The sequence below is a fragment of the Triticum aestivum genome, unplaced genomic scaffold, assembly GCF_018294505.1.
Source record: "Triticum aestivum cultivar Chinese Spring unplaced genomic scaffold, IWGSC CS RefSeq v2.1 scaffold54592, whole genome shotgun sequence".
NCBI lineage: Eukaryota > Viridiplantae > Streptophyta > Magnoliopsida > Poales > Poaceae > Triticum > Triticum aestivum.
This window is the reverse complement of record NW_025228115.1, coordinates 62,872-78,641: the sequence shown is the minus strand read 5'-3', so window position 1 is coordinate 78,641 and position 15,770 is coordinate 62,872. Positions and strand designations below refer to the sequence as shown.

Below are 15,770 nucleotides of genomic sequence, written 5' to 3'. Positions count from 1 at the left end.
CTTTAGTGCTGGTATGATCGCATCCTACATGTTACCCCCGCCTTCGTCCCTTATGCTTGCCACTCCCAGGTCCACTGCAAAGATGATTGCCATTCTTACTACCATTACAACCGTTGCCTAATAATGGATAATGCCCTATATATACTACTTACTCCCCCCCTCAAACACGGAGACGAGTTTACCACGGTTTCCACCCCACCCTCTATACCGCAGCAACACGTATTTTTTTACCCCTTTCAGAACGCGCTCCTCGCGCCACAAAGCCGCCTCTAGACGCGTGCCAATGAGCAGCGAGCTAAAACATATCGCAAATGTCAAAAATAATATAACGGGGTTAATATATATCGCGCACATGCGATATGTTTGTCACGAGGCGCAAAAAATAATTAAAAAGGGAATGCAACACGAGGATTTTCCAGGAGGTCACCCATCCTAGTACTACTCTCACCCAAGCACGCTTAACTTCGGAGTTCTGATGGGATCCAGTCATTTAGTGCTGGTATGATCGCATCCGACATGTTACCCCCGCCTTCGTCCCTTATGCTTGCCACTCCCAGGTCCACTTCAAAGATGATTGCCATTCTTACTACCATTACAACCGTTGCCTAATAATGGATAATGCCCTATATATACTACTTACTCCCCCCCCCTCAAACACGGAGACGAGTTTACCACGGTTTCCACACCTCCCTCTATACCGCAGCAACACGTATTTTTTTACACCTTTCAAAACGCGCTCCTCGCGCCACAAAACCGCCTCTAGACGCGTGACCAATGAGCAGCGAGCTAAAACATATCGCAAATGTCAAAAATAATATAACGGGATTAATATATATCGCGCACATGCGATATGTTTGTCACGAGGCACAAAAAATAAGTAAAAATGGAATTCAACACGAGGACTTCCCAGGAGGTCACCCATCCTAGTACTACTCTCACCCAAGCACGCTTAACTTTGGAGTTCTGATGGGATCCGGTGCTTTAGTGCTGGTATGATCGCTTCCGACATGTTACCCCCGCCTTCGTCCCTTATGCTTGCCACTCCCAGGTCCACTGCAAAGATAATTGTCATTCTTACTACCATTACAACCGTTGCCTAATAATGGATAATGCCCTATATATACTACTTACTCCCCCCCCCTCAAACACGGAGACGAGTTTACCACGGTTTCCACCCCTCCCTCTATACCGCAGCAACACGTATTTTTTTACCCATTTCAGAACGCGCTCCTCGCGCCACAATGCCGCCTTTAGACGCGTGACCAATGAGCAGCGAGCTAAAACATATCGCAAATGTCAAAAATAATATAACGGGGTTAATATATATCGCGCACATGCGATATGTTTGTCACGACGCGCAAAAAATAATTAAAAAGGGAATGCAACACGAGGACTTCCCAGGAGGTCACCCATCCTAGTACTACTCTCGCCCAAGCACGCTTCACTTCGGAGTTCTGATGGGATCCGGTCCTTTAGTGCTGGTATGATCGCATCCTACATGTTACCCCCGCCTTCGTCCCTTATGCTTGCCACTCCCAGGTCCACTGCAAAGATGATTGCCATTCTTACTACCATTACAACCGTTGCCTAATAATGGATAATGCCCTATATATACTACTTACTCCCCCCCTCAAACACGGAGACGAGTTTACCACGGTTTCCACCCCACCCTCTATACCGCAGCAACACGTATTTTTTTACCCCTTTCAGAACGCGCTCCTCGCGCCACAAAGCCGCCTCTAGACGCGTGCCAATGAGCAGCGAGCTAAAACATATCGCAAATGTCAAAAATAATATAACGGGGTTAATATATATCGCGCACATGCGATATGTTTGTCACGAGGCGCAAAAAATAATTAAAAAGGGAATGCAACACGAGGATTTTCCAGGAGGTCACCCATCCTAGTACTACTCTCGCCCAAGGACGCTTAACTTCGGAGTTCTGATGGGATCCGGTCATTTAGTGCTGGTATGATCGCATCCGACATGTTACCCCCGCCTTCGTCCCTTATGCTTGCCACTCCCAGGTCCACTTCAAAGATGATTGCCATTCTTACTACCATTACAACCGTTGCCTAATAATGGATAATGCCCTATATATACTACTTACTCCCCCCCCTTCAAACACGGAGACGAGTTTACCACGGTTTCCAAACCTCCCTCTATACCGCAGCAACACGTATTTTTTTACACCTTTCAAAACGCGCTCCTCGCGCCACAAAACCGCCTCTAGACGCGTGACCAATGAGCAGCGAGCTAAAACATATCGCAAATGTCAAAAATAATATAACGGGATTAATATATATCGCGCACATGCGATATGTTTGTCACGAGGCACAAAAAATAAGTAAAAATGGAATTCAACACGAGGACTTCCCAGGAGGTCACCCATCCTAGTACTACTCTCACCCAAGCACGCTTAACTTCGGAGTTCTGATGGGATCCGGTGCTTTAGTGCTGGTATGATCGCTTCCGACATGTTACCCCCGCCTTCGTCCCTTATGCTTGCCACTCCCAGGTCCACTGCAAAGATAATTGTCATTCTTACTACCATTACAACCGTTGCCTAATAATGGATAATGCCCTATATATACTACTTACTCCCCCCCCTCAAACACGGAGACGAGTTTACCACGGTTTCCACCCCTCCCTCTATACCGCAGCAACACGTATTTTTTTACCCATTTCAGAACGCGCTCCTCGCGCCACAATGCCGCCTCTAGACGCGTGACCAATGAGCAGCGAGCTAAAACATATCGCAAATGTCAAAAATAATATAACGGGGTTAATATATATCGCGCACATGCGATATGTTTGTCACGACGCGCAAAAAATAATTAAAAAGGGAATGCAACACGAGGACTTCCCAGGAGGTCACCCATCCTAGTACTACTCTCGCCCAAGCACGCTTCACTTCGGAGTTCTGATGGGATCCGGTCCTTTAGTGCTGGTATGATCGCATCCTACATGTTACCCCCGCCTTCGTCCCTTATGCTTGCCACTCCCAGGTCCACTGCAAAGATGATTGCCATTCTTACTACCATTACAACCGTTGCCTAATAATGGATAATGCCCTATATATACTACTTACTCCCCCCCTCAAACACGGAGACGAGTTTACCACGGTTTCCACCCCACCCTCTATACCGCAGCAACACGTATTTTTTTACCCCTTTCAGAACGCGCTCCTCGCGCCACAAAGCCGCCTCTAGACGCGTGCCAATGAGCAGCGAGCTAAAACATATCGCAAATGTCAAAAATAATATAACGGGGTTAATATATATCGCGCACATGCGATATGTTTGTCACGAGGCGCAAAAAATAATTAAAAAGGGAATGCAACACGAGGATTTTCCAGGAGGTCACCCATCCTAGTACTACTCTCACCCAAGCACGCTTAACTTCGGAGTTCTGATGGGATCCGGTCATTTAGTGCTGGTATGATCGCATCCGACATGTTACCCCCGCCTTCGTCCCTTATGCTTGCCACTCCCAGGTCCACTTCAAAGATGATTGCCATTCTTACTACCATTACAACCGTTGCCTAATAATGGATAATGCCCTATATATACTACTTACTCCCCCCCCTCAAACACGGAGACGAGTTTACCACGGTTTCCACACCTCCCTCTATACCGCAGCAACACGTATTTTTTTACACCTTTCAAAACGCGCTCCTCGCGCCACAAAACCGCCTCTAGACGCGTGACCAATGAGCAGCGAGCTAAAACATATCGCAAATGTCAAAAATAATATAACGGGATTAATATATATCGCGCACATGCGATATGTTTGTCACGAGGCACAAAAAATAAGTAAAAATGGAATTCAACACGAGGACTTCCCAGGAGGTCATCCATCCTAGTACTACTCTCACCCAAGCACGCTTAACTTCGGAGTTCTGATGGGATCCGGTGCTTTAGTGCTGGTATGATCGCTTCCGACATGTTACCCCCGCCTTCGTCCCTTATGCTTGCCACTCCCAGGTCCACTGCAAAGATAATTGTCATTCTTACTACCATTACAACCGTTGCCTAATAATGGATAATGCCCTATATATACTACTTACTCCCCCCCCCTCAAACACGGAGACGAGTTTACCACGGTTTCCACCCCTCCCTCTATACCGCAGCAACACGTATTTTTTTACCCATTTCAGAACGCGCTCCTCGCGCCACAATGCCGCCTCTAGACGCGTGATCAATGAGCAGCGAGCTAAAACATATCGCAAATGTCAAAAATAATATAACGGGGTTAATATATATCGCGCACATGCGATATGTTTGTCACGACGCGCAAAAAATAATTAAAAAGGGAATGCAACACGAGGACTTCCCAGGAGGTCACCCATCCTAGTACGACTCTCGCCCAAGCACGCTTCACTTCGGAGTTCTGATGGGATCCGGTGCTTTAGTGCTGGTATGATCGCATCCTACATGTTACCCCCGCCTTCGTCCCTTATGCTTGCCACTCCCAGGTCCACTGCAAAGATGATTGTCATTCTTACTACCATTACAACCGTTGCCTAATAATGGATAATGCCCTATATATACTGCTTACTCCCCCCCTCAAACACGGAGACGAGTTTACCACGGTTTCCACCCCTCCCTCTATACCGCAACAACACGTATTTTTTTACCCCTTTCAGAACGCGCTCCTCGCGCCACAAAGCCGCCTCTAGACGCGTGACCAATGAGCAGCGAGCTAAAACATATCGCAAATGTCAAAAATAATATAACGGGGTTAATATATATCGCGCACATGCGATATGTTTGTCACGAGCCGCAAAAAATAATTAAAAAGGGAATGCAACACGAGGACTTCCCACGAGGTCACCCATCCTAGGACTACTCTTACCCAAGCACGCTTAACTTCGGAGTTCTAATGGGATCCGGTGCTTTAGTGCTGGTATGATCGCATCCCACATGTTACCCCCGCCTTCGTCCCTTATGCTTGCCACTCCCAGGTCCACTGCAAAGATGATTGTCATTCTTACTACCATTACAACCGTTGCCTAATAATGGATAATGCCCTATATATACTACTTACTCCCCCCCCTCAAACACGGAGACGAGTTTACCACGGTTTCCACCCCTCCCTCTATACCGCAGCAACACGTATTTTTTTACCCCTTTCAGAACGCGCTCCTCGCGCCACAATGCCGCCTCTAGACGCGTGACCAATGAGCAGCGAGCTAAAACATATCGCAAATGTCAAAAATAATATAACGGGGTTAATATATATCGCGCACATGCGATATGTTTGTCACGAGGCGCAAAAAATAATTTAAAAGGGAATGCAACACGAGGACTTCCCAGGAGGTCACCCATCCTAGTACTACTCTCGCCCAAGCACGCTTAACTTCGGAGTTCTGATGGGATCCGGTCATTTAGTGCTGGTATGATCGCATCCGACATGTTACCCCGCCTTCGTCCCTTATGCTTGCCACTCCCAGGTCCACTTCAAAGATGATTGCCATTCTTACTACCATTACAACCGTTGCCTAATAATGGATAATGCCCTATATATACTACTTACTCCCCCCCCTCAAACACGGAGACGAGTTTACCACGGTTTCCACGCCTCCCTCTATACCGCAGCAACACGTATTTTTTTACACCTTTCAAAACGCGCTCCTCGCGCCACAAAACCGCCTCTAGACGCGTGACCAATGAGCAGCGAGCTAAAACATATCGGAAATGTCAAAAATAATATAACGGGATTAATATATATCGCGCACATGCGATATGTTTGTCACGAGGCACAAAAAATAAGTAAAAATGGAATTCAACACGAGGACTTCCCAGGAGGTCACCCATCCTAGTACTACTCTCACCCAAGCACGCTTAACTTCGGAGTTCTGATGGGATCCGGTGCTTTAGTGCTGGTATGATCGCTTCCGACATGTTACCCCCGCCTTCGTCCCTTATGCTTGCCACTCCCAGGTCCACTGCAAAGATGATTGTCATTCTTACTACCATTACAACCGTTGCCTAATAATGGATAATGCCCTATATATACTACTTACTCCCCCCCCTCAAACACGGAGACGAGTTTACCACGGTTTCCACCCCTCCCTCTATACCGCAACAACACGTATTTTTTTACCCATTTCAGAACGCGCTCCTCGCGCCACAATGCCGCCTCTAGACGCGTGACCAATGAGCAGCGAGCTAAAACATATCGCAAATGTCAAAAATAATATAACGGGGTTAATATATATCGCGCACATGCGATATGTTTGTCACGACGCGCAAAAAATAATTAAAAAGGGAATGGAACACGAGGACTTCCCAGGAGGTCACCCATCCTAGTACTACTCTCGCCCAAGCACGCTTCACTTCGGAGTTCTGATGGGATCCGGTGCTTTAGTGCTGGTATGATCGCATCCTACATGTTACCCCCGCCTTCGTCCCTTATGCTTGCCACTCCCAGGTCCACTGCAAAGATGATTGCCATTCTTACTACCATTACAACCGTTGCCTAATAATGGATAATGCCCTATATATACTACTTACTCCCCCCCTCAAACACGGAGACGAGTTTACCATGGTTTCCACCCCACCCTCTATACCGCAGCAACACGTATTTTTTTACCCCTTTCAGAACGCGCTCCTCGCGCCACAAAGCCGCCTCTAGACGCGTGCCAATGAGCAGCGAGCTAAAACATATCGCAAATGTCAAAAATAATATAACGGGGTTAATATATATCGCGCACATGCGATATGTTTGTCACGAGGCGCAAAAAATAATTAAAAAGGGAATGCAACACGAGGATTTTCCAGGAGGTCACCCATCCTAGTACTACTCTCGCCCAAGCACGCTTAACTTCGGAGTTGTGATGGGATCCGGTCATTTAGTGCTGGTATGATCGCATCCGACATGTTACCCCGCCTTCGTCCCTTATGCTTGCCACTCCCAGGTCCACTTCAAAGATGATTGCCATTCTTACTACCATTACAACCGTTGCCTAATAATGGATAATGCCCTATATATACTACTTACTCCCCCCCCTCAAACACGGAGACGAGTTTACCACGGTTTCCACACCTCCCTCTATACCGCAGCAACACGTATTTTTTTACACCTTTCAAAACGCGCTCCTCGCGCCACAAAACCGCCTCTAGACGCGTGACCAATGAGCAGCGAGCTAAAACATATCGCAAATGTCAAAAATAATATAACGGGATTAATATATATCGCGCACATGCGATATGTTTGTCACGAGGCACAAAAAATAAGTAAAAATGGAATTCAACACGAGGACTTCCCAGGAGGTCACCCATCCTAGTACTACTCTCACCCAAGCACGCTTAACTACGGAGTTCTGATGGGATCCGGTGCTTTAGTGCTGGTATGATCGCTTCCGACATGTTACCCCCGCCTTCGTCCCTTATGCTTGCCACTCCCAGGTCCACTGCAAAGATGATTGTCATTCTTACTACCATTACAACCGTTGCCTAATAATGGATAATGCCCTATATATACTACTTACTCCCCCCCCTCAAACACAGAGACGAGTTTACCACGGTTTCCACCCCTCCCTCTATACCGCAGCAACACGTATTTTTTTACCCATTTCAGAACGCGCTCCTCGCGCCACAATGCCGCCTCTAGACGCGTGACCAATGAGCAGCGAGCTAAAACATATCGCAAATGTCAAAAATAATATAACGGGGTTAATATATCGCGCACATGCGATATGTCTGTCACGACGCGCAAAAAATAATTAAAAAGGGAATGGAACACGAGGACTTCCCAGGAGGTCACCCATCCTAGTACTACTCTCGCCCAAGCACGCTTCACTTCGGAGTTCTGATGGGATCCGGTGCTTTAGTGCTGGTATGATCGCATCCTACATGTTACCCCCGCCTTCGTCCCTTATGCTTGCCACTCCCAGGTCCACTGCAAAGATGATTGCCATTCTTACTACCATTACAACCGTTGCCTAATAATGGATAATGCCCTATATATACTACTTACTCCCCCCCTCAAACACGGAGACGAGTTTACCACGGTTTCCACCCCACCCTCTATACCGCAGCAACACGTATTTTTTTACCCCTTTCAGAACGCGCTCCTCGCGCCACAAAGCCGCCTCTAGACGCGTGCCAATGAGCAGCGAGCTAAAACATATCGCAAATGTCAAAAATAATATAACGGGATTAATATATATCGCGCACATGCGATATGTTTGTCACGAGGCACAAAAAATAAGTAAAAATGGAATTCAACACGAGGACTTCCCAGGAGGTCACCCATCCTAGTACTACTCTCACCCAAGCACGCTTAACTTTGGAGTTGTGATGGGATCCGGTGCTTTAGTGCTGGTATGATCGCATCCGACATGTTACCCCCGCCTTCCTCCCTTATGCTTGCCACTCCCAGGTCCACTTCAAAGATGATTGCCATTCTTACTACCATTACAACCGTTGCCTAATAATGGATAATGCCCTATATATACTACTTACTCCCCCCCCCCCTCAAACACGGAGACGAGTTTACCACGGTTTCCACACCTCCCTCTATACCGCAGCAACACGTATTTTTTTACACCTTTCAAAACCCGCTCCTCGCGCCACAAAACCGCCTCTAGACGCGTGACCAATGAGCAGCGAGCTAAAACATATCGCAAATGTCAAAAATAATATAACGGGATTAATATATATCGCGCACATGCGATATGTTTGTCACGAGGCACAAAAAATAAGTAAAAATGGAATTGAACACGAGGACTTCCCAGGAGGTCACCCATCCTAGTACTACTCTCACCCAAGCACGCTTAACTTCGGAGTTCTGATGGGATCCGGTGCTTTAGTGCTAGTATGATTGCTTCCGACATTTTACCCCCGCCTTCGTCCCTTATGCTTGCCACTCCCAGGTCCACTTCAAAGATGATTGTCATTCTTACTACCATTACAACCGTTGCCTAATAATGGATAATGCCCTATATATACTACTTACTCCCCCCCTCAAACACGGAGACGAGTTTACCACGGTTTCCACCCCTCCCTCTATACCGCAACAACACGTATTTTTTTACCCCTTTCAGAACGCGCTCCTCGCGCCACAAAGCCGCCTCTAGACGCGTGACAAATGAGCAGCGAGCTAAAACATATCGCAAATGTCAAAAATAATATAACGGGGTTAATATATATCGCGCACATGCGATATGTTTGTCACGAGCCGCAAAAAATAATTAAAAAGGGAATGCAACACGAGGACTTCCCACGAGGTCACCCATCCTAGGACTACTCTTACCCAAGCACGCTTAACTTCGGAGTTCTGATGGGATCCGGTGCTTTAGTGCTGCTATGATCGCATCCCACATGTTACCCCCGCCTTCGTCCCTTATGCTTGCCACTCCCAGGTCCACTGCAAAGATGATTGTCATTCTTACTACCATTACAACCGTTGCCTAATAATGGATAATGCCCTATATATACTACTTACTCCCCCCCCTCAAACACGGAGACGAGTTTACCACGGTTTCCACCCCTCCCTCTATACCGCAGCAACACGTATTTTTTACCCCTTTCAGAACGCGCTCCTCGCGCCACAAAGCCGCCTCTAGACGCATGAGCAATGAGCAGCGAGCTAAAACATATCGCAAATGTCAAAAATAATATAACGGGGTTAATATATATCGCGCACATGTGATATGTTTGTCATGAGGCGCAAAAAATAATTAAAAAGGGAATGCAACACGAGGACTTCCCAGGAGGTCACCCATCCTAGTACTACTCTCGTCCAAGCACGCTTAACTTCGGAGTTCTTATGGGATCCGGTGCTTTAGGGATGGTATGATCGCATCCGATATGTTGCCCCCGCCTTCGTCCCTTATGCTTGCCACTCCCAGGTCCACTGCAAAGATGATTGTCATTCTTACTACCATTACAACCGTTGCCTAATAATGGATAATGCCCTATATATACTACTTACTCCCCCCCCCTCAAACACGGAGACGAGTTTACCACGGTTTCCACCCCTCCCTCTATACCGCAGCAACAAGAATTTTTTTACCCCTTTCAGAACGCGCTCCTCGCGCCACAAAACCGCCTCTAGACGCGTGACCAATGAGCAGCGAGCTAAAACATATCGCAAATGTCAAAAATAATATAACGGGATTAATATATATCGCGCACATGCGATATGTTTGTCACGAGGCACAAAAAATAAGTAAAAATGGAATGCAACACAAGGACAATGGGATCCGGTGCTTTAGTGCTGGTATGATCGCATCCGACATGTTACCCCCGCCTTCGTCCCTTATGCTTGCCACTCCCAGGTCCACTGCAAAGATGATTGTCATTCTTACTACCATTACAACCGTTGCCTAATAATGGATAATGCCCTATATATACTACTTCCCCCCCCCTCAAACACGGAGACGAGTTTACCACGGTTTCCACCCCTCCCACTATACCGCAGCAACACGTATTTTTTACCCCTTTCAGAACGCGCTCCTCGCGCCACAAAGCCGCCTCTAGACGCGTGACCAATGAGCAGCGAGCTAAAACATATCGCAAATGTCAAAAATAATATAACGGGGTTAATATATATCGCGCACATGCGATATGTTTGTCACGAGCCGCAAAAAATAATTAAAAAGGGAATGCAACACGAGGACTTCCCACGAGGTCACCCATCCTAGGACTACTCTTACCCAAGCACGCTTCACTTCGGAGTTCTGATGGGATCCGGTGCTTTAGTGCTGGTATGATCGCATAAGACATGTTACCCCCGCCTTCGTCCCTTATGCTTGCCACTCCCAGGTCCACTGCAAAGATGATTGCCATTCTTACTACCATTACAACCGTTGCCTAATAATGGATAATGCCCTATATATACTACTTACTCCCCCCCTCAAACACGGAGACGAGTTTACCACGGTTTCCACCCCACCCTCTATACCGCAGCAACACGTATTTTTTTACCCCTTTCAGAACGCGCTCCTCGCGCCACAAAGCCGCCTCTAGACGCGTGCCAATGTGCAGCGAGCTAAAACATATCGCAAATGTCAAAAATAATATAACGGGGTTAATATATATCGCGCACATGCGATATGTTTGTCACGAGGCGCAAAAAATAATTAAAAAGGGAATGCAACACGAGGATTTTCCAGGAGGTCACCCATCCTAGTACTACTCTCGCCCAGGCACGCTTAACTTCGGAGTTCTGATGGGATCCGGTCATTTAGTGCTGGTATGATCGCATCCGACATGTTACCCCCGCCTTCGTCCCTTATGCTTGCCACTCCCAGGTCCACTCCAAAGATGATTGTCATTCTTACTACCATTACAACCGTTGCCTAATAATGGATAATGCCCTATATATACTACTTACTCCCCCCCCTCAAACACGGAGACGAGTTTACCACGGTTTCCACCCCTCCCTCTATACCGCAGCAACACGTATTTTTTACCCCTTTCAGAACGCGCTCCTCGCGCCACAAAGCCGCCTCTAGATGCGTGACCAATGAGCAGCGAGCTAAAACATATCGCAAATGTCAAAAATAATATAACGGGGTTAATATATATCGCGCACATGCGATATGTTTGTCACGAGGCGCAAAAAATAATTAAAAAGGGAATGCAACACGAGGATTTTCCAGGAGGTCACCCATCCTAGTACTACTCTCGCCCAAGCACGCTTAACTTCGGAGTTCTTATGGGATCCGGTCATTTAGTGCTGGTATGATCGCATCCGACATGTTAACCCCGCCTTCGTCCCTTATGCTTGCCACTCCCAGGTCCACTGCAAAGATGATTGCCATTCTTACTACCATTACAACCGTTGCCTAATAATGGATAATGCCCTATATGTACTACTTACTCCCCCCCCTCAAACACGGAGACGAGTTTACCACGGTTTCCACCCCTCCCTCTATACCGCAGCAACACGTATTTTTTTACACCTTTCAAAACGCGCTCCTCGCGCCACAAAACCGCCTCTAGACGCGTGACCAATGAGCAGCGAGCTAAAACATATCGCAAATGTCAAAAATAATATAACGGGATTAATATATATCGCGCACATGCGATATGTTTGTCACGAGGCACAAAAAATAAGTAAAAATGGAATGCAACACGAGGACTTGCCCAGGAGGTCACCCATCCTAGTACTACTCTCGCCCAAGCACGCTTAACTACGGAGTTCTGATGGGATCCGGTGCTTTAGTGCTGGTATGACCGCATCCGATATGTTACCCCCGCCTTCGTCCCTTATGCTTCCCACTCCCAGGTCCACTTCAAAGATGATTGTCATTCTTACTACCATTACAACCGTTGCCTAATAATGGATAATGCCCTATATATACTACTTACTCCCCCCCCTCAAACACGGAGACGAGTTTACCACGGTTTCCACCCCTCCCTCTATACCGCAGCAACACGTATTTTTTTACCCCTTTCACAACGCGCTTCTCGCGCCACAAAGCCGCCTCTAGACGCGTGACCAATGAGCAGCGAGCTAAAACATATCGCAAATGTCAAAAATAATATAACGGGGTTAATATATATCGCGCACATGCAATATGTTTGTCACGAGGCGCAAAAAATAATTAAAAAGGGAATGGAACACGAGGACTTCCCACGAGGTCACCCATCCTAGTACTACTCTCACCCAAGCACGCTTAACTTTAGAGTTCTGATGGGATCCGGTGCTTTAGTGCTGGTATGATCGCATCCCACATGTTACCCCCGCCTTCGTCCCTTATGCTTGCCACTCCCAGGTCCACTGCAAAGATGATTGTCATTCTTACTACCATTACAACCGTTGCCTAATAATAGATAATGCCCTATATATATTACTTACTCCCCCCCCCCCTCAAACACGGAGACGAGTTTACCACGGTTTCCACCCCTCCCTCTATACCGCAGCAACACCTATTTTTTACCCCTTTCAGAACGCGCTCCTCGCGCCACAAAGCCGCCTCTAGACGCGTGACCAATGAGGAGCGAGCTAAAACATATCGCAAATGTCAAAAATAATATAACGGGGTTAATATATATCGCGCACATGCGATATGTTTGTCACGAGCCGCAAAAAATAATTAAAAAGGGAATGCAACACGAGGACTTCCCAGGAGGTCACCCATCCTAGTACTACTCTCGCCCAAGCACGCTTAACTACGGAGTTCTGATGGGATCCGGTGCTTTAGTGCTGGTATGATTGCATCCGACACGTTACCCCCGCCTTCGTCCCTTATGCTTGCCACTCCCAGGTCCACTGCAAAGATGATTGTCATTCTTACTACCATTACAACCGTTGCCTAATAATGGATAATGCCCTATATATACTACTTACTCCCCCCCCCCTCAAAGACGGAGACGAGTTTACCACGGTTTCCACCCCTCCCTCTATACCGCAGCAACACGTATTTTTTTACCCCTTTCAGAACGCGCTCCTCGCGCCACAAAGCCGCCTCTAGACGCGTGACCAATGAGCAGCGAGCTAAAACATATCGCAAATGTCAAAAATAATATAACGGGGTTAATATATATCGCGCACATGCGATATGTTTGTCACGAGGCACAAAAAATAATTAAAAAGGGAATGCAACACGAGGATTTTCCAGGAGGTCACCCATCCTAGTACTACTCTCGCCCAAGCACGCTTAACTTCGGAGTTCTTATGGGATCCGGTCATTTACTGCTGGTATGATCGCATCCGACATGTTACCCCCGCCTTCGTCCCTTATGCTTGCCACTCCCAGGTCCACTGCAAAGATGATTGTCATTCTTACTACCATTACAACCGTTGCCTAATAATAGATAATGCCCTATATATATTACTTACTCCCCCCCCCCCTCAAACACGGAGACGAGTTTACCACGGTTTCCACCCCTCCCTCTATACCGCAGCAACACGTATTTTTTACCCCTTTCAGAACGCGCTCCTCGCGCCACAAAGCCGCCTCTGGACGCGTGACCAATGAGGAGCGAGCTAAAACATATCGCAAATGTCAAAAATAATATAACGGGGTTAATATATATCGCGCACATGCGATATGTTTGTCACGAGCCGCAAAAAATAATTAAAAAGGGAATGCAACACGAGGACTTCCCAGGAGGTCACCCATCCTAGTACTACTCTCGCCCAAGCACGCTTAACTACAGAGTTCTGATGGGATCCGGTGCTTTAGTGCTGGTATGACCGCATCCGACATGTTAACCCTGCCTTCGTCCCTTATGCTTGCCACTCCCAGGTCCACTGCAAAGATGATTGCCATTCTTACTACCATTACAACCGTTGCCTAATAATGGATAATGCCCTATATATACTACTTACTCCCCCCCCCTCAAACACGGAGACGAGTTTACCACGGTTTCCACCCCTCCCTCTATACCGTAGCAACACGTATTTTTTTACCCCTTTCAGAACGCGCTCCTCGCGCCACAAAGCCGCCTCTAGACGCGTGACCAATGAGCAGCGAGCTAAAACATATCGCAAATGTCAAAAATAATATAACGGGGTTAATATATATCGCGCACATGCGATATGTTTGTCACGAGGCGCAAAAAATAATTAAAAAGGGAATGCAACACGAGGATTTTCCAGGAGGTCACCCATCCTAGTACTACTCTCGCCCAAGCACGCTTAACTTCGGAGTTCTTATGGGATCCGGTCATTTAGTGCTGGTATGATCGCATCCGACATGTTACCCCCTCCTTCGTCCCTTATGCTTGCCACTCCCAGGTCCACTGCAAAGATGATTGCCATTCTTACTACCATTACAACCGTTGCCTAATAATGGATAATGCCCTATATATACTACTTAGTCCCCCCCCTCAAACACGGAGACGAGTTTACCACGGTTTCCACCCCTCCCTCTATACCGCAGCAACACGTATTTTTTTACACCTTTCAAAACGCGCTCCTCGCGCCACAAAACCGCCTCTAGACGCGTGACCAATGGGCAGCGAGCTAAAACATATCGCAAATGTCAAAAATAATATAACGGGATTAATATATATCGCGCACATGCGATATGTTTGTCACGAGGCACAAAAAATAAGTAAAAATGGAATGCAACACGAGGACTTCCCAGGAGGTCACCCATCCTAGTACTACTCTCGCCCAAGCACGCTTAACTTCGGAGTTCTGATGGGATCCGATGCTTTAGTGCTGGTATGATCGCATCCGATACGTTACCCCCGCCTTCGTCCCTTATGCTTGCCACTCCCATGTGCACTTCAAAGATGATTGTCATTCTTACTACCATTACAACCGTTGCCTAATAATGGATAATGCCCTATATATACTACTTCCCCCCCCCTCAAACACGGAGACGAGTTTACCACGGTTTCCACCCCTCCCTCTATACCGCAGCAACACGTATTTTTTTACCCCTTTCAGAACGCGCTCCTCGCGCCACAAAGCCGCCTCTAGACGCGTGCCAATGAGCAGCGAGCTAAAACATATCGCAAATGTCAAAAATAATATAACGGGGTTAATATATATCGCGCACATGCGATATGTTTGTCACGAGGCGCAAAAAATAATTAAAAAGGTAATGCAACACGAGGATTTTCCAGGAGGTCACCCAACCTAGTACTACTCTCGCCCAAGCACGCTTAACTTCGGAGTTCTTATGGGATCCGGTCATTTAGTGCTGGTATGATCGCATCCGACATGTTACCCCGCCTTCGTCCCTTATGCTTGCCACTCCCAGGTCCACTTCAAAGATGATTGCCATTCTTACTACCATTACAACCGTTGCCTAATAATGGATAATGCCCTATATATACTACTTACTCCCCCCCCCC

At 47.1% G+C, this 15,770-nt stretch overlaps 31 non-coding genes across 31 annotated transcripts; all 31 read right to left on the bottom strand.

Annotated features, from left to right (window-relative positions):
- Nucleotides 1–394: 394 nt before the first annotated feature.
- LOC123173343 (5S ribosomal RNA) lies at nucleotides 395–513 on the bottom strand. The gene has a single exon (XR_006486123.1). It is a non-coding gene; the product is annotated as a 5S ribosomal RNA (ribosomal RNA).
- Nucleotides 514–885: 372 nt separating this feature from the next.
- LOC123173293 (5S ribosomal RNA) lies at nucleotides 886–1,004 on the bottom strand. The gene has a single exon (XR_006486076.1). It is a non-coding gene; the product is annotated as a 5S ribosomal RNA (ribosomal RNA).
- A 372-nt stretch (nucleotides 1,005–1,376) lies between these two features.
- On the bottom strand, nucleotides 1,377–1,495 carry LOC123173123 (5S ribosomal RNA). Its single transcript, XR_006485916.1, has one exon. It is a non-coding gene; the product is annotated as a 5S ribosomal RNA (ribosomal RNA).
- Nucleotides 1,496–1,864: 369 nt separating this feature from the next.
- LOC123173323 (5S ribosomal RNA) lies at nucleotides 1,865–1,983 on the bottom strand. The gene has a single exon (XR_006486103.1). It is a non-coding gene; the product is annotated as a 5S ribosomal RNA (ribosomal RNA).
- A 372-nt stretch (nucleotides 1,984–2,355) lies between these two features.
- On the bottom strand, nucleotides 2,356–2,474 carry LOC123173221 (5S ribosomal RNA). The gene has a single exon (XR_006486007.1). It is a non-coding gene; the product is annotated as a 5S ribosomal RNA (ribosomal RNA).
- A 371-nt stretch (nucleotides 2,475–2,845) lies between these two features.
- On the bottom strand, nucleotides 2,846–2,964 carry LOC123173122 (5S ribosomal RNA). The gene has a single exon (XR_006485915.1). It is a non-coding gene; the product is annotated as a 5S ribosomal RNA (ribosomal RNA).
- A 369-nt stretch (nucleotides 2,965–3,333) lies between these two features.
- On the bottom strand, nucleotides 3,334–3,452 carry LOC123173297 (5S ribosomal RNA). Its single transcript, XR_006486080.1, has one exon. It is a non-coding gene; the product is annotated as a 5S ribosomal RNA (ribosomal RNA).
- A 371-nt stretch (nucleotides 3,453–3,823) lies between these two features.
- LOC123173291 (5S ribosomal RNA) lies at nucleotides 3,824–3,942 on the bottom strand. Its single transcript, XR_006486074.1, has one exon. It is a non-coding gene; the product is annotated as a 5S ribosomal RNA (ribosomal RNA).
- Nucleotides 3,943–4,314: 372 nt separating this feature from the next.
- Nucleotides 4,315–4,433, bottom strand: LOC123173082 (5S ribosomal RNA). Its single transcript, XR_006485876.1, has one exon. It is a non-coding gene; the product is annotated as a 5S ribosomal RNA (ribosomal RNA).
- Nucleotides 4,434–4,803: 370 nt separating this feature from the next.
- LOC123173251 (5S ribosomal RNA) lies at nucleotides 4,804–4,922 on the bottom strand. Its single transcript, XR_006486036.1, has one exon. It is a non-coding gene; the product is annotated as a 5S ribosomal RNA (ribosomal RNA).
- A 371-nt stretch (nucleotides 4,923–5,293) lies between these two features.
- LOC123173132 (5S ribosomal RNA) lies at nucleotides 5,294–5,412 on the bottom strand. Its single transcript, XR_006485924.1, has one exon. It is a non-coding gene; the product is annotated as a 5S ribosomal RNA (ribosomal RNA).
- Nucleotides 5,413–5,782: 370 nt separating this feature from the next.
- Nucleotides 5,783–5,901, bottom strand: LOC123173220 (5S ribosomal RNA). Its single transcript, XR_006486006.1, has one exon. It is a non-coding gene; the product is annotated as a 5S ribosomal RNA (ribosomal RNA).
- Nucleotides 5,902–6,272: 371 nt separating this feature from the next.
- On the bottom strand, nucleotides 6,273–6,391 carry LOC123173147 (5S ribosomal RNA). Its single transcript, XR_006485937.1, has one exon. It is a non-coding gene; the product is annotated as a 5S ribosomal RNA (ribosomal RNA).
- A 369-nt stretch (nucleotides 6,392–6,760) lies between these two features.
- On the bottom strand, nucleotides 6,761–6,879 carry LOC123173373 (5S ribosomal RNA). The gene has a single exon (XR_006486151.1). It is a non-coding gene; the product is annotated as a 5S ribosomal RNA (ribosomal RNA).
- A 370-nt stretch (nucleotides 6,880–7,249) lies between these two features.
- LOC123173267 (5S ribosomal RNA) lies at nucleotides 7,250–7,368 on the bottom strand. The gene has a single exon (XR_006486052.1). It is a non-coding gene; the product is annotated as a 5S ribosomal RNA (ribosomal RNA).
- Nucleotides 7,369–7,737: 369 nt separating this feature from the next.
- Nucleotides 7,738–7,856, bottom strand: LOC123173144 (5S ribosomal RNA). The gene has a single exon (XR_006485935.1). It is a non-coding gene; the product is annotated as a 5S ribosomal RNA (ribosomal RNA).
- A 369-nt stretch (nucleotides 7,857–8,225) lies between these two features.
- On the bottom strand, nucleotides 8,226–8,344 carry LOC123173375 (5S ribosomal RNA). The gene has a single exon (XR_006486153.1). It is a non-coding gene; the product is annotated as a 5S ribosomal RNA (ribosomal RNA).
- A 374-nt stretch (nucleotides 8,345–8,718) lies between these two features.
- On the bottom strand, nucleotides 8,719–8,837 carry LOC123173380 (5S ribosomal RNA). Its single transcript, XR_006486157.1, has one exon. It is a non-coding gene; the product is annotated as a 5S ribosomal RNA (ribosomal RNA).
- A 370-nt stretch (nucleotides 8,838–9,207) lies between these two features.
- Nucleotides 9,208–9,326, bottom strand: LOC123173329 (5S ribosomal RNA). The gene has a single exon (XR_006486109.1). It is a non-coding gene; the product is annotated as a 5S ribosomal RNA (ribosomal RNA).
- A 370-nt stretch (nucleotides 9,327–9,696) lies between these two features.
- LOC123173271 (5S ribosomal RNA) lies at nucleotides 9,697–9,815 on the bottom strand. The gene has a single exon (XR_006486056.1). It is a non-coding gene; the product is annotated as a 5S ribosomal RNA (ribosomal RNA).
- Nucleotides 9,816–10,612: 797 nt separating this feature from the next.
- LOC123173344 (5S ribosomal RNA) lies at nucleotides 10,613–10,731 on the bottom strand. Its single transcript, XR_006486124.1, has one exon. It is a non-coding gene; the product is annotated as a 5S ribosomal RNA (ribosomal RNA).
- Nucleotides 10,732–11,100: 369 nt separating this feature from the next.
- On the bottom strand, nucleotides 11,101–11,219 carry LOC123173257 (5S ribosomal RNA). The gene has a single exon (XR_006486042.1). It is a non-coding gene; the product is annotated as a 5S ribosomal RNA (ribosomal RNA).
- A 370-nt stretch (nucleotides 11,220–11,589) lies between these two features.
- On the bottom strand, nucleotides 11,590–11,708 carry LOC123173278 (5S ribosomal RNA). Its single transcript, XR_006486062.1, has one exon. It is a non-coding gene; the product is annotated as a 5S ribosomal RNA (ribosomal RNA).
- Nucleotides 11,709–12,079: 371 nt separating this feature from the next.
- LOC123173203 (5S ribosomal RNA) lies at nucleotides 12,080–12,199 on the bottom strand. The gene has a single exon (XR_006485990.1). It is a non-coding gene; the product is annotated as a 5S ribosomal RNA (ribosomal RNA).
- A 371-nt stretch (nucleotides 12,200–12,570) lies between these two features.
- LOC123173310 (5S ribosomal RNA) lies at nucleotides 12,571–12,689 on the bottom strand. The gene has a single exon (XR_006486091.1). It is a non-coding gene; the product is annotated as a 5S ribosomal RNA (ribosomal RNA).
- Nucleotides 12,690–13,062: 373 nt separating this feature from the next.
- LOC123173316 (5S ribosomal RNA) lies at nucleotides 13,063–13,181 on the bottom strand. The gene has a single exon (XR_006486097.1). It is a non-coding gene; the product is annotated as a 5S ribosomal RNA (ribosomal RNA).
- Nucleotides 13,182–13,554: 373 nt separating this feature from the next.
- LOC123173360 (5S ribosomal RNA) lies at nucleotides 13,555–13,673 on the bottom strand. The gene has a single exon (XR_006486139.1). It is a non-coding gene; the product is annotated as a 5S ribosomal RNA (ribosomal RNA).
- A 373-nt stretch (nucleotides 13,674–14,046) lies between these two features.
- LOC123173101 (5S ribosomal RNA) lies at nucleotides 14,047–14,165 on the bottom strand. The gene has a single exon (XR_006485895.1). It is a non-coding gene; the product is annotated as a 5S ribosomal RNA (ribosomal RNA).
- Nucleotides 14,166–14,537: 372 nt separating this feature from the next.
- On the bottom strand, nucleotides 14,538–14,656 carry LOC123173277 (5S ribosomal RNA). Its single transcript, XR_006486061.1, has one exon. It is a non-coding gene; the product is annotated as a 5S ribosomal RNA (ribosomal RNA).
- A 371-nt stretch (nucleotides 14,657–15,027) lies between these two features.
- On the bottom strand, nucleotides 15,028–15,146 carry LOC123173424 (5S ribosomal RNA). Its single transcript, XR_006486196.1, has one exon. It is a non-coding gene; the product is annotated as a 5S ribosomal RNA (ribosomal RNA).
- A 368-nt stretch (nucleotides 15,147–15,514) lies between these two features.
- LOC123173369 (5S ribosomal RNA) lies at nucleotides 15,515–15,633 on the bottom strand. The gene has a single exon (XR_006486147.1). It is a non-coding gene; the product is annotated as a 5S ribosomal RNA (ribosomal RNA).
- Between the last annotated feature and the right edge of the window lie 137 nt (nucleotides 15,634–15,770).